The 14,057-nt window shown below is 42.8% G+C and overlaps 1 non-coding gene across 1 annotated transcript; it reads left to right on the top strand.

Annotated features, from left to right (window-relative positions):
* Nucleotides 1-11,537: 11,537 nt before the first annotated feature.
* Trnat-ugu (transfer RNA threonine (anticodon UGU)) lies at nucleotides 11,538-11,611 on the top strand. Its single transcript has one exon. It is a non-coding gene; the product is annotated as a tRNA-Thr (tRNA).
* Nucleotides 11,612-14,057: the final 2,446 nt, after the last annotated feature.

Here is a 14,057-nt window from a genome sequence, read left to right as displayed (position 1 = left end):
GACCTCGGGGAAGATCAGTTTGGATTCCGTAGAAATATTGGAACACGTGGGGCAATACTGACTCTACGACTTATTTTAGAAGCTGGATTAAGAAAAGGCAAACCTGCGTTTCTAGCATTTGTCGACTTAGAGAAAGCTTTTGACAATGTTGACTGGAATACTCTCTTTCAAATTCTGAAGGTGGCAGGGATAAAATAAAGAGAGCGAAAGGCTATTTACAATTTGTACAGAAAGCAGATGGCAGTTATAAGGGTCGAGGGACACGAAAGGGAAGCAGTGGTTGGGAAGGGAGTGAGACAGGGTTGTAGCCTCTCCCCGATGTTGTTCAATCTGTATATTGAGCAAGCAGTAAAGGAAAGGAAAGAAAAATTTGGAGTAGGTATTAAAATCCATGGAGAAAAAATAAAAACTTTAAGGTTCACCGATGACATTGTAATTCTGTCGGAGACAGCAAAGGACTTGGAAGAGCAGTTGAACTGAATGGACAGTGTTTTGAGAGGAGGATATAAGATGAACATCAACAAAAGCAAAACATGGATAATGGAATGTAGTCAAATTAAATCAGGTGATGCTGAGGGAATTAGAATAGGAAATGAGACAGTTAAAGTAGTAAAGAAGTCTTCCTATTTGAGGAGCAAAATAACTGATGATGGTCGAAGTAGAGAGGATATAAAATGTAGACTGGCAATGGCAAGGAAAGCGTTTCTGAAGAAGAGAAATTTGTTAACATCGAGCATAGATTTAAGTGTCAGGAAGTAGTTTCTGAAAGTTTTTGTATAGAGTGTGGCCTTGTATGGAAGTGAAACATGGACGATAAATAGTTTGGACAAGAAGAGAATAGAACCTTTCGAAATATGGTGCTACAGAAGAATGCCGAAGATTAGATGGGTAGAACACATTACTAATGAGGAGGTACTGAATGGGATTGGGGAGAAGAGGAGTTTGTGGCACAACGTGACTAGAAGAAGGGATCGGTTGGTAGGACATGTTCTGAGGCATCAAGGGATCACCAATTTAGTATTGGAGGGCAGCGTGGAGGGTAAAAATCGTAGAGGGAGACCAAGAGATGAATACACTAAACAGATTCAGAAGGATGTAGGCTGCAGTAGGTACTGGGAGATGAAGAACCTTGCACAGGATAGAGTAGCCTGGATAGCTGCATCAAACCAGTCTCAGGACTGAAGACCACAACAACAACAACATACTCAGTCTGGTTAGAAGCAACATACAGCAATCACATTGGTTCAGTATAATTTCCAGTATTACCACTACAAAGAGCAGATGCTTAGCTGTTAATTGATGTAATGTACTGCAATACATAGTCGTGGAGGAAAGTAAGATTTGAGGTTGTGTTTTTACGTCGATGGTGGCAAAGACTGCGCACTCAGATGTCTACTAAGATTGCGGAACGTTTAGAATGCTCAGCCTTGGCTTCCCTGTTTCTCTGCGTGTGCGTTATTTGTTTTTATTGTGCTAGTAACTCTTGGATCATGTATAATTCAAACTGTTAAGATTACAATTGTAGTAATAGGCAACTACTCCAGGAAAATCGAGACAAAGTTAATTTTCACTGAAGAAATACTAAATGAGATACCCGCTAGAATAGAAAATGGTGAAAGCAAGAGGCAAGTTGTGAATTCGTATGGCGTTAGGGAGACTGCTTTTCGAAACCGGCTTAAAAGTATAGATGTACTACACAAAAAGTAGTTTTTCCCCTGGTGTCAATGTTGTTGTATTATTTAAAAAGAAATGTAGTAATCTGTTGTTTTTTTCAGTGGAATGTCCCTACTTGTCCTGGGAGGTTCAAGAAGATTTTTTTCTGATGAAATGGAAGATCAGCCGGCAAATTTATGCAGACATTTGGACGCACGGTTTTACGGTTTGACAAGGATGAAAGTCATGCAAACTGCTTATCAGTTTGCTGAAGTTATTGAAAAGAAACTGAATGGAAAAAAACCTGAGCCAAAGGGTTTTTGAAAAGACACAGGATGTCCTTCAGCAAGCCAGAAAATAATGTTATGTGATAGACAATCTGCCTTAACCGACAACTTAAAATCTGTTTATGAACGAAAGAAATTTTCTCCTCATTTGATCCTCAATTGTGATGAAATGGCGCTATCAAAGATGCCTAACAAAACACCAAACTAATTTCACTAGTAGGGAAAAACGGGATCTGTAAGGTGCCTTCGGGAGAAAGAAGTGTTAGTATTATAGCTTGTTTTGGTGCTTCAAGTATTTGTATACCACTAGCCACGTTATTTGTCTGAAAGAAGATAAAACAGGAACTTTACACTGAAGCACCTGCTGGAACATCGTCCGTTATCACTGACAGTGGCTATGTGACTGCTACTTCCTTGTTGATTGATTAAAGAACTTTGCTTATAATATAAATCCAAGTGGAACAAGCCCAGTTTTATTACTTCTAGGTAATCACTTTGATCGCATAAGATTTTTGGGTATGAACTTTTGCATGGAAAATTTTATAACAGTGGTTTCTCTACCGCTCCATGTCAGTCATAAAATACCACCTCTGGACAAGAGTTTTTTGATCCTCTGAAGATTGCACACTCAACAGAGATGGAGAAACGTATGGTGACCAATCCAGGACTTGCTGTAGTCAAGTCGCACACCAGTGCTTTATCTATAGAAGGATGCAACAGGGTCTCAACTATTGAGAAAGAGATTAAAGAGTTTCAGGCATCTGGAATATACGCATTCAATCCAGACGTGTTTACTGACGAAGATTTTGGCTCTTCTTCAGTGACGGGTAAACATACCTCTGTTTCTGAAAACTTACAAAATTACACTGCAGAAGAATCAGCAGAAGGTGATCCACTTGTCCTTATTCATGTTGCCAATATCAGTGACCCTGTAGGCCTTGATGAAAACATACCTCAGATTTCTAATTGCAGAAGGGAGATTTAAAGCTTACCAATTTCAAGGAATCACGAAAGGTAAGAGGAAACGCTATCCAATGAAAGATTTAATGATTCCTTCTCGCAGCCAGGTCCATTGTCACGATTAACTAGTGTGGAATTGCTGCTAAGTTGAATTTTAAATTTAAAGAGGATAAAGACATATTTGAAATTAAAAGCAGTGAAACATTCAAAGCATTCCAAAACCAGAAAATGCAACCTGTTTATTCTGGCGTTACTAAGACTAAAGACAACGCCAAGAAAAAAATAATCACTCGGCGTCTTTAAATTCACCAATTGTGGAGGGCAAAATTCAAAAACAGGAAGGCAATGCATAAAGTATGAAATAGTATCAAACACTTCATTTAAAATTAAGCTAGAAGAAAAAAACAGAAGAATAGTAACAAGAACTAGAAAAGAAAGAAAGGAGAAAAAGGAGATAAGAAGTTTAAAGGAAAACCTATGAAAATAAAGCTTGAGATAGAATAAGACAAGAAGTGCCCATCAAACAAAAACAATACGCCATCTGCAACAAGAAGAAATAAACAAAAGAATAAGAAGAAACCATTTGCTCCAGTTGCCATGGGAGCTTTGAAGACTGTTAGGTGCCTTGTGGAGAGTAGGAACAATGGTCCCACAACACGTGCTCTGATTAAGCAAGCTCAGAACTTTATATTTGTGATCATTGTTGAACAATGAAAGGAGAAGGATAGACTTCTGCTCATTGTAAAGATGACACATTGAGTTGCGGAGAGTCACAACGAAAAGACAGCTTTCGGCCAAAGCTTTCTACCAAAAAGGTAACACACGTATTCATTCGCCCGAGGAAGCATACCTCACGCTTATATGACCGCCATCTTTGGCAGTCCAGACGGGAATGCCACTGTCACATAGAAGGGTAGTAGCAATCTTGATGGGGAGGGGAAGGGGAAGGGATAGCAAGGCACGGGTTGGGGAAGAGCACTTTCTAGTCCTAGCCTGCCAACAGGCGCAGCGTCGGGCAGCTGCGAGCAGAGAGGTGGGGAGGGGGGATGCAGGCGACGAACGAATGAGGAGAGGAGAGGGGAAGGGAAAAGACAGGTGGGTGCGATGGCAGAGGGCAGCTCAAAAAGGGGGCGAGTGGACAAGAACAGGGAGGAGATGATATGGCAGACGGGTGGAGGGTGTGGGAATAGTAAGTTGCCATAGGGTGAGGCGGAAATAATTTCAGGAATGGAGAATATGTTGTAAGGATGACTTCTGTCTGCACAGTTCAGGAAAGCTGGTGATGGAGGGTACTATCCAGGTGGCTTGGATAGTGAAGCAGCTATTGAAATCAGGCATTTTAAGTACAGTTGGATTCCGTAGAAATGTTGGAACACGCGAAGCAAGACTGACCCTACGACTTATCTTAGAAGATAGATTAACGAAAGGCAAACCTACGTTTCTAACACTTGTAGATTTAAAGAAAACTTTCGACAATGTTCACTGGAATACTCTCTTTCAAATTCTGAAGGTGCCAGGGGTAAAATACGGGGGCGAGAGGCTATTTACAATTTGTACAGAAACTAGATGCCAGTTATAAGAGTCGATGGGCATGAAAGGGAAATAGTGGTTGAGAAGGTAGTGAGAGAGGGTTGTAGCCTATCCCCGCTGTTATTCAATTTGGATATTGAGCAAGCACTAAAGGAAAGAAAACAAAAATTTGGAATAGGAATTAAAATCCACGGAGAAGAAATAAAAACTTTGAGCTTTGCCGATGACATTGTAATTCTGTCACGGACAGCAAAGGACCTGAAAGAGCAGTTGAACGGAATAGACAGTGTCTTGAAAGGAGGATATAAGATGAACATCAACAAAAGCAAAAAGAGGATTATGGAATGTTGTCGAATTAAATCAGGTGATGCTCAAGGTTTACATTAGGAAATGAGAAACTTAAAGTCGTAAATGAGTTTTGCTATTTGGAGAGTAAAATAACTGATGATGGTCGAAGTAGAGAGGATATGAAATGTAGACTGACTACGGCAAGAAAAGCGTTTCTAAAGAAGAGGAATTTGTCAGCATCGAGTATAGATTTAAGTGTCAGGAATCCTTCTCTGAAAGTATTTGTATGGAGCGTAGCCGTGTATGGAAGTGAAACATGGACGATAAATAGTTTGGACAAGAAGAGAACAGAAGCTTTCGAAATATGGTGCTACAGAAGAATGCTGAAGATTAGATGGGTAGAGCATGTTACAAATGATGAGGTACTGAATAGAATTGGGGAGATGAGGAATTTGTGGCACAACTTGACTAGAAGAAGGGATCGGTTGGTAGGACATATACTGAGGCATCAAGGGATCACCAGTTTAGTATTGGAGGGCAGCGTGGAGGGTAAAAATCGTAGTGGGAGACCATTCAGAAGAATGTAGGTTGCAGTAGTTATTCAGAGACGATGAGGCTTGCACAGGATGGAGTAGCAGGGAGAGCTGCATCAACCCAATCTCTGGACTGAAGACAACAACAAACAATGTTGAACCGCATGTTGTGGCACAGAGTGGTCCACTTTGCTCTAGGCCACAGTTTGGCGGTGGTCTTTCAACCTGGTGGACAGATACTGTTAGGCACAGCAGTATAAAAAGCTGTGTAATGATCGCAGCAGAGCTGATATATGACATGGCTGCTTTCACAGGTGACCTGGCCTCTGAAGGGGTATGTTAAGCCTGTTTGCAGCCTAGGTCTCAGGGATAATTCCTGTTTGAGTAGGCCTTGGTGAGACGCTCAGCATACTGGCCAAGGGAGCTCTTGTCACTGGAGACATGCCATCCCCAGCTGGCCATGCTGTATTGCAGGAATTTTTTGGTGTGGAAGATATGGTATTTTCATATGTTTTGGAATAATTTTTTTTCTCAGCAAGAAACATGTTAAAAGCGCGCACTTTTTCTCGGCCCTCCCCTACTCTCGCAGGAAAACACATTTTTTTGCTGTCTTTATCAATGTTCTATTCAAATAGTTCAAAAAAGCGGAACCACATTTCGACATCTCCACAAATGGCTCAAGTTTAATAGATGGTAGCTTGACAGAATATTGTACCCTCCAAATCCTCCAGAAATAAACGAAAAATATACCTATTCAAAAAAGCAGATAAAAATTCCCTGGTCGCCTTCCTGAGAGACAATCTTCACTTCTTCCAAATTAATAATGTAAGTGTAGACCAGATGTTGCTTGAATTCAGAGAAATAGTATCGGCAGCAATTGAGAGGTTTATACCAAATAAATTAACAAACGACGGATCTGAAACTCCTTAGTACACAAAACGGGTCAGAACACTGTTGCAGAAACAACGAAAGAAACAAGCCAAATTGAAACAGACGCAAAATCCCCAAAATTGACGATCTTTTACAGAAGCTCGAAATTTAGCACGGACTTCAATGCGAGATGCTTATAACAGTTTCCTACACTGAAACTTTGTCTCGAAACCAGGCAGAAAATCCAAAGAGATTCTGGTCGTATGTGAAGTATGTTAGCGGCAAGAAACAATCTATGCCTTCTCTGAGCGATAGCAATGGAGATCCTATCGAAGACAGTGCTTCCAAAGAAGAGTTACTAAACACAGCATTCCGAAATGCGTTCTACATCTACATCTACATCTATACTCCGCGAGCCACCTTACGGTGTGTGGCGGAGGGTACTTATTGTACCACTATCTGATCCCCCCTTCCCTGTTCCATTCACGAATTGTGCGTGGGAAGAACGACTGCTTGTAAGTCTCCGTATTTGCTCTAATTTCTCGGATCTTTTCGTTGTGATCATTACGCGAGATATATGTGGGCGGTAGTAATATGTTGCCCATCTCTTCCCGGAATGTGCTCTCTCGTAATTTCGATAATAAACCTCTCCGTATTGCGTAACGCCTTTCTTGAAGTGTCCGCCACTGGAGCTTGTTCAGCATCTCCGTAACGCTCTCGCGCTGACTAAATGTCCCCATGACGAATCGCGCTGCTTTTCGCTGGATCATGTCTATCTCTTCTATTAATCCAACCTGGTAAGGGTCCCATACTGATGAGCAATACTCAAGAATCGGACGAACAAGCGTTTTGTAAGCTACTTCTTTCGTCGATGAGTCACATTTTCTTAGAATTCTTCCTATGAATCTCAACCTGGCGCCTGCTTTTCCCACTATGTGTTTTATGTGATCATTCCACTTCAGATCGCTCCGGATAGTAACTCCTAAGTATTTTACGGTCGTTACCGCTTCCAATGATTTACCACCTATGGCATAATCGTACTGGAATGGATTTCTGCCCCTATGTATGCGCATTATATTACATTTATCTACGTTTAGGGAAAGCTGCCAGCTGTCGCACCATGCATTAATCCTCTGCAGGTCCTCCTGGAGTACGTACGAGTCTTCTGATGTTGCTACTTTCTTGTAGACAACCGTGTCATCTGCAAATAGCCTCACGGAGCTACCGATGTTGTCAACTAAGTCATTTATGTATATTGTAAACAATAAAGGTCCTATCACGCTTCCCTGCGGTACTCCCGAAATTACCTCTACATCTGCAGATTTTGAACCGTTAAGAATGACATGTTGTGTTCTTTCTTCTAGGAAATCCTGAATCCAATCACAAACCTGGTCCGATATTCCGTAAGCTCGTATTTTTTTCACTAAACGTAAGTGCGGAACCGTATCAAATGCCTTCCTGAAGTCCAGGAATACGGCATCAATCTGCTCGCCAGTGTCTACGGCACTGTGAATTTCTTGGGCAAATAGGGCGAGCTGAGTTTCACATGATCTCTGTTTGCGGAATCCATGTTGGTTATGATGAAGGAGATTTGTATTATCTAAGAACGTCATAATACGAGAACACAAAACATGTTCCATTATTCTACAACAGATTGACGTAAGCGAAATAGGCCTATAATTATTCGCATCTGATTTATGACCCTTCTTGAAAATGGGAACGACCTGCGCTTTCTTCCAGTCGCTAGGTACTTTACGTTCTTCCAGCGATCTACGATAAATTGCTGATAGAAAGGGGGCAAGTTCTTTAGCATAATCACTGTAGAATCTTAAGGGTATCTCGTCTGGTCCGGATGCTTTTCCGCTACTTAGTGATAGCAGTTGTTTTTCAATTCCGATATCGTTTATTTCAATATTTTCCATTTTGGCGTCCGTGCGACGGCTGAAGTCAGGGACCGTGTTACGATTTTCCGCAGTGAAACAGTTTCGGAACACTGAATTCAGTATTTCTGCCTTTCTTCGGTCGTCCTCTGTTTCGGTGCCATCGTGGTCAACGAGTGACTGAATAGGGGATTTAGATCCGCTTACCGATTTTACATATGACCAAAACTTTTTAGGGTTCTTGTTTAGATTGTTTGCCAATGTTTTATGTTCGAATTCGTTGAATGCTTCTCTCATTGCTCTCTTTACGCTCTTTTTCGCTTCGTTCAGCTTTTCCTTATCAGCTATGATTCGACTACTCTTAAACCTATGATGAAGCTTTCTTTGTTTCCGTAGTACCTTTCGTACATGATTGTTATACCACGGTGGATCTTTCCCCTCGTTTTGGACCTTAGTCGGTACGAACTTATCTAAGGCGTACTGGACGATGTTTCTGAATTTTTTCCATTTTTGTTCCACATCCTCTTCCTCAGAAATGAACGTTTGATGGTGGTCACTCAGATATTCTGCGATTTGTGCCCTATCACTCTTGTTAAGCAAATATATTTTCCTTCCTTTCTTGGCATTTCTTATTACACTTGTAGTCATTGATGCAACCACTGACTTATGATCACTGATACCCTCTTCTACATTCACGGAGTCGAAACGTTCCGGTCTATTTGTTGCTATGAGGTCTAAAACGTTAGCTTCACGAGTTGGTTCTCTAACTATCTGCTCGAAGTAATTCTCGGACAAGGCAGTCAGGATAATGTCACAAGAGTCTCTGTCCCTGGCTCCAGTTCTGATTGTGTGACTATCCCATTCTATACCTGGTAGATTGAAGTCTCCCCCTATTACAATAGTATGATCACGAAACTTCTTCACGACGTTCTGCAGGTTCTCTCTGAGGCGCTCAACTACTACGGTTGCTGATGCAGGTGGTCTATAGAAGCATCCGACTATCATATCTGACCCACCTTTGATACTTAACTTAACCCAGATTATTTCACATTCGCATTCGCTAATAACTTCACTGGATATTATTGAATTCTTTACTGCTATAAATACTCCTCCACCATTGGCGTTTATCCTATCCTTGCGGTATATATTCCATTCTGTGTCTAGGATTTCGTTACTGTTCACTTCCGGTTTTAACCAACTTTCCGTTCCTAATACTATATGCGCACTATTTCCTTCAATAAGAGATACTAATTCAGGAACCTTGCCCTGGATACTCCTGCAGTTTACCAATATTACGTTAACTTTTCCTGTTTTTGGTCTCTGAGGACGGACGTTCTTTATCAACGATGATAATGTCCTCTCTGGTAATGTCCTCTCTGGTAAGCCGTCAGGTATTTTATCGTTTCGCCCAAGGGGGGGTCCCTCTAACCTAAAAAACCCCCGTGTGCACGCCACACGTACTCTGCTATCCTAGTAGCTGCTTCCGGTGTGTAGTGCGCGCCTGACCTGTCTAGGGGGACCCTACAGTTCTCCACCCAATAACGGAGGTCGATGAATTTGCAACCATTATAGTCGCAGAGTCGTCTGAGCCTCTGGTTTAGACCCTCCACACGGCTCCAAACCAGAGGACCGCGATCGACTCTGGGCACTATGCTGCAGATATTAAGCTCAGCTTGCACTCCGCGTGCGATGCTGGTTGTCTTCACCAAATCAGCCAGCCGCCGGAAGGAACCAAGGATGGCCTCAGAACCCAAGCGGCAGGCGTCATTCGTTCCGACATGTGCTACTATCTGCAGCCGGTCACACCCAGTGCGTTCAATAGCTGCCGGAAGGGCCTCCTCCACATTACGGACGAGACCCCCCGGCAAGCACACCGAGTGCACACTGGCATTCTTCCCCGACCTACCCGCTATTTTCCTGAGGGGCTCCATAACCCGCCTAATGTTGGAGCTCCCTATAACTAATAGGCCCGCCCTCTGTGACTGTCGGGACCTTGCCGGAGAATCGGCCACTGGCCCAACAGGCGAGGCATCCTGTGGTGGCTCGGAAACGATGTCATCACCACTAGGAAGCACCCCGTACCTGTTGGAAAGGGGTAAGGCAGCTGCCATGCGGCCAGATCCCACCTTCGCCTTTCGGCCAGGCACGCGCGAGCCCACCACTGTCCGCCATTCACCCTGGAGTGATGGCTGACCGGTAAGATGCTCACTGCCGGAAGACGCAGCGACATCAGGGGTTCCATGTGATTCCAAGGCCACCGAAGTAGGCATAGGTCTCACCACAGTTGCCCCAACGCCACTACGAGCCGACGCCTGCGCCTCGAGCTCGATGAGCCTAACAGACAAAGCCTCCACCTGCCCCCGAAGAGTGGCCAATTCTCCTTGCGTCCGCTCACAACAACCACAGTCCCTACACATGACTATGTTTACCCTACTCTATACGGTGACAAATTCCCAAGATAATCTTCTGATGAGCTACTCTGATAATCAAGAAACACTCACTGAAATACGAGATGCGAAAACTACGCTAGGTTTTCCCAGAAAAACTATTTAAAAGCTAAGCGCAGCAAATAAGTACAAAAACGCTTTATACAAACAGTACTCGCTGCTGCTGGTGCTCTCGCTCTGGCTGTCACAAGACAACTGCTGATTCAAGTGACTAGTGGCTAACGGCCGCGAAACAAACAAAAGACGGTTTTAGGGCGCTTTCTGTTCTAAACGATCAAGAAAACACTAAGAAATCTAAAACAAAAACTACGTAAAGTTTTATCAAGAACTGTTAGTTACTATGCAGAGCAGATAAACACAAATAGAATCCCTTCCTTAGTGGATGGTCGTAAACAAAATGCAAAATAAACGCTTTATACAAACAGTACTCGCTGCTGCTGGTGCTCTCGCTCTGGCTGTCACAAGACAAGACGAAGTAAACATTCCAGAATTCGAATCAAGAACAGCTGCTAAAATGAGTAATGTAGAAGTAAATATCCTGAGTCTTCTGGTCCAGGCTGTATTCTAATTAGATTCCTTTCAGAGTATGCTGTTGCATTAGCTCCATACTTAATAGTCATGTACAACCGTTCGCTCGAAGAAAGATCCGTACCCAAAGACTGAAAAGTTGCACAGGTCACACTAATATTCAAGAAAGGTAGCAGGAGTAATCCACTTAATTACAGGCCCATGTCATTAACGGCGATATACAGCAGGATTTTTATTGTGTTCGAACATTATGAATTACTTCGAAGAAAACGGTTTATTGACACACAGTCAACATAGGTTTGGGAAACACCGTTCCTGTGAAGCACAACTAGCTCTTCATTCACATGAAGTATGACTGCTATTGACAAGGGGTTTCAGATCGATTCCGTATTTCTGGATTTCCGGAGGGCTTTTGACGCTGTACCACACAAGCGGCTTGTAGTGAAACTGCGTACTTATGGAATATCGTCTGAGTTATGTGACTGGATTTGTGATTTTTTGTCAGAGAGGTCACAGTTCGTAATTAACGGAAAGTCCCTGCAGTCGCGCTATTCATCTGTGTCCTCGGTGGCTCAGATGGATAGAGCGTCTGCCATGTAAGCAGGAGATCCCGGGTTCGAGTCCCGGTCGGGGCACACATTTTCAGCTGTCCACATCGAGGTATAACAACAACACCTGTCGGCAACTGAGGTTGTCAGTTAGTCATCATTTATTCCAGGGAAAAGCTGCACGGTCATCAACAGTAACTGTTCTTTCGAGAACTAGTGGTGGTGGTGGTTAGTGTTTAACGTCCCGTCGACAACGAGGTCATTAGAGACGGAGCGCAAGCTCGGGTTAGGGAAGGATTGGGAAGGAAATCGGCCGTGCCCTTTCAAAGGAACCATCCCGGCATTTGCCTGAAACGATTTAGGGAAATCACGGAAAACCTAAATCAGGATGGCCGGAGACGGGATTGAACCGTCGTCCTCCCGAATGCGAGTCCAGTGTGCTAACCACTGCGCCACCTCGCTCGGTCGAGAACTAGTTACTGTCTTCGTATATAACGGAAAGTCATCGAGTAAAACAGAAGTGATTTCTGGCGTTCCCCAAGGTAGTGTTATAGGCCCTTTGTTGTTCCTTATACCTATAAATGATTTGGGAGACAATTTCAGCAGCCGTCTTAGGTTGTTTGCAGACGACGCTGTCGTTTATCGACTAATAAAGTCATCAGAAGATCAAAACAAATTGCAAAGCAAATTAGAAAAGATATCTGGATGGTGCGAAAATTGGTAGTTGACCCTAAATAACGAAAAGTGTGAGGTCGTCCACATGAGTGCTAAAAGCTATTCGTTTAACCTCGGTTACACTTTAAATCAGTCAGATCTAAAGGCCGCAAATTCAACTAAATACTTAGGAATTACAATTACGAACAACTTAAATTGGAAGGAACACATAGAAATGCTGTGGGGAAGGCTAACCAAAGGCTGCGTTTTATTGGCAGGACACTTAGAAAATGTAACAGACCTACTAAGGAGACTGCCTACACTACGCTTGTCCGTCCTCTTTTAGAATACTGCTGCGCGGTGTGGGATCCTTACCAGATAGGACTGACGGAGTGCATCGAAAAAAACATCAAAGAAGGGCAGCACGTTTTGTATTATCGCGAAATGTGGGAGAGAATGTCACTGAAATGATAGAGGATTTGGGCTGGACATCATTAAAAAAAAGGCATTTTTCAAAAAACGGGGACTTAACATCTGAGGTCATCAGTCCTATAGAATTTAGAACTACTTAAAACTAACCAACCTCAGGACATCACACACATCCATGCTCGAGGCAGGATTCGAACCTGCGACCATAGCGGTCGCGCGGTTCCATACTGTAACGCCTAGAACCTCTCGGCGACAAAGGCCGTCATGGCGTTTTTCGTCACGACGGAATCTTCTCACGAAATTCCAATCACCACCTTTCTCCTCCGAATGCGAAAATATCTTGTTGACACAGACCTACTTAGAGAGAAACGATCACCACGATAAAATTAGGGAAATCAGAGCTCGTACGGGAAGATACAGATGTTCGTTCTTTCCGCGCGCTATACGAGATTGGAATAATAGAGGGTTCGATGAACCCTCGGCCAGGCACTTAAATGTGATTTGCAGAGTATCCATGTAGATGTAGATGTAGATGTAGACCGAGTGGAGTACAGGGGGGGGGGGGGACACTGAAGATAACGCGTTATTCATCTGCGATGTTATTATGGCTGAACACTTGTAATCAGTTGCTTTTATAGCCTTCTATGTAGCACATATACAGTACATCACAGTTCGTCACGTCTACATCATCGTAATCGTACAGAAAAAATTGCGAATAGGGGTATCCAATAAGACGAGCTTCCCTCTCAGGTACCTTGAAGACGTTCCCTGTAGCGTTCACAATCGTCGAACGGGCTTTCTGCAGTTAAGTCCATAAACAGCCGTACAAAACCACACAACCGTGTAGTATTAGTCCTCTACTTAGCTCTCTTGCTTTTCATTTACTAATTGTTTTTTTGTAATTTGTCTCGCATTATGTCTTATTAAAGATGGTTATTGAAAAATTGATTACGAGTGCGCTTGTGAGTAGCTTAGACGTCTGACAAAGACGGTATGTATAAATGTAAAATGATTGAAACTTTTCTCGACAAATTAGCTACCGGTACTCTCAAGGCGAAAGTTTTCAGGCTTGCAATTACAATATAAAGCAAAATTCCTGAATCAAGCCGAAAACGATGGTTTGAAGCAAGCAATTGCATTGTGATGGACTTGTGATGCGGCCCGACGTCCTTTCTTGTTACTTGCAGCATGAAATAAGGCGTTAATAGTTGAAATCACACGGAAAATCGTAATTTATACATAAGTTTCGGCACCAGAATATTACGGACGCACTACACTATGATTCCAATATACCGTTGACTTATTTCTCACGAACGTACATCACGGAATGTACAAAAGATCGAGTCACGGATAATAAATATTGTCAGAGAGTCTATAATTACTAGTATCAACCCGCAACACTATACCGCAGGACAACGTTAGATTACGTGTTATAATGGATCATGTGGCT

This window comes from Schistocerca serialis, chromosome 1 (genome assembly GCF_023864345.2).
Source record: "Schistocerca serialis cubense isolate TAMUIC-IGC-003099 chromosome 1, iqSchSeri2.2, whole genome shotgun sequence".
NCBI classification, from domain to species: Eukaryota; Metazoa; Arthropoda; class Insecta; order Orthoptera; family Acrididae; genus Schistocerca; species Schistocerca serialis.
This window is presented reverse-complemented; position numbering and strand designations above follow the sequence as displayed.